We start from the raw sequence: 2,204 nt of genomic DNA on the forward strand, positions 1-2,204 counted from the left end.
AAGTGTAGAGACTATGCCACCTACACATTTTGCAATCTATTGCTGGCTGTAAGACTCAAGTCACTCAAAATGAATTATTTTATCTTTTGTATTTTAAAATATAAATTGCACTGAACAAATGCATTCAAGGTAAGAACCTGACCTGGATACACAAACAGTACAGAAAAGCAAGAGGAAAAACACATTTTGTGCACATTCCTGACAAAATTATCAGTGAACGTTAACTGTTACATAAATCCAAACATATTCACACAGCACGTTACTCAGCAGAAAGATGGACTGGAAGCCATTCCTCTCTCTCAAAGCAGTTAAACATTGAAAAAGAAGTTACGTTAAAGGACTAGGCTTTATAATATTAGATACTGAAAGAACTCAACTGTAAAAGCTGGATCTGTGGAAATCCCCAGACACCAGAGAGAGAATTCCAATTTCTCCGTTGTACTCTCAGGGCATCCCAGACTGAGGCAGAGGACACTGGACAAACCAACAACTGGGAAGTCATTCTGGAATCCAGGAGTCCTGCAGCAGTGCCTGGGCACCACAGCCACGGGCATCAAGCACTGGGTGAGTCAAGAAAGCCCTGGGTACCTTCATCGTGGCACATCATGCAGCAGTGCTGGCAGCAGCCCCATTCCCTGCATGCAGCCCTCAACACTACAGAAAGCTGGCAAACCTCACCACTGCCACTGATTCTACGTAGCAATGAAACTCCAGACTTGTGTCTTTTGGCAAAAGCAAAGGGGCCTCACCAGAGCCTGTGTTATTCTAGGTCAGTTTGCATGCACGTAGCATTTGGATCTTTCTTCCCAGCCTCATTCACAGATATCCACAGGGCTGAATATAATTTTCTAGGGGTCAAACTCACGAATTTGCCCCCACAAGACAAAATAACAAAGGGGAAGGAAATAAATCTATAAACAGAGATCAGATTCCATTTCCCTGCTGTAGCAGGGCTTTCTCTACAAAACAAAGCAGTCCAAGATTTACTGCTTTCTATAGAGCATCTGTGATGACTTAAGGAGTCCAAACAAGTGGGATGCCAAGGCTCAGTTTTAGCAGCCTTTTGCCAGTACCTGGGACATCATAAACAACTCAGAAGTGCTAAGACCATAAGGTGGGAAATATGGACATGAAATACAAAAACTGTACATAAATCAAAACAGACAAAAGATTCCTTCTCCAAACCTCCATTACTGATACTCAATTCAATTTTCCTTAGAATTAGTTACATTTCTGGGAATAATATTAAGAAGTGTTAGCTAATCCACAGCATCAGTGTGGGTCATATACAGAACCTTGTGCTGTTCGGTACAGCAAGTCACAGTCTGTAAGAGGTGCCTGTTCTTCCTCAGATTATTTGTGCTTCAGGAGACTGGTCAAGCTCTGTATAGGTTGTAAAACTTTTCCTTGTTTTTTTTTCCTTTATTCTTTACCCATTTAATTTCCTTTCCAACATAAATGCAGACTGTACATAGTATCTGAAACAGTATTACATCAAAGCAATATAGAGAAAGATTACAGTCATTCTAACAAATACTTTTTTCTTAAATATTGTAAAAATCTGTATCACTCTAGCAACTGTCTCACAGGAGCCCTCACTGAAGAATGAGATGAGGAGGCCTGCTTGTTTTAACAACTGCTTTCAGTTCAGCAGTTTAAGGTCAAAATATCCAAGCAAAATATTTCAGACGTTTCAGTGTGCCTAAAATGTCATCATCTTAAATTCTAGACTCATTTTCTTGTATGTTCACACGTACTGCTGAAATTCAGGAACAAAGTATTTCAGATGCAATTCTTTCAAGTCCATTTACATAAATGGTACTCAACGTCAAAAATTAAACATGCTGTCAACAATCTGTACAAAGGTAAAGGTGAAAAATATAATTTGATTACAAAAGAATTTAACACCATCTGTACACCACAGATAATGCTTTTCCTAAGATAAATTTATCACCAACCTCATTCCATCATTCTGAGATGTTATCTCCCAATTTCCAAAACATGTACTTTCTGTGTATTTATATACAATTAGTTTTTTTTATAGTATTTCCCACTTGACTGTGAACAGTTCAGGTATTATACAATGACTCAAATGAGATGAATGAGGGGGAAGCTTATGCATTTTACTTTAATGAAAGATATTCCACTTGTCTAGCTCCAAAAGAGCCAAGAAAGGTAAGTGATAAAAGCACCAGCTTAGACTC

Source organism: Prinia subflava, chromosome 9 (genome assembly GCF_021018805.1).
Source record: "Prinia subflava isolate CZ2003 ecotype Zambia chromosome 9, Cam_Psub_1.2, whole genome shotgun sequence".
Classification (NCBI taxonomy): Eukaryota; Metazoa; Chordata; class Aves; order Passeriformes; family Cisticolidae; genus Prinia; species Prinia subflava.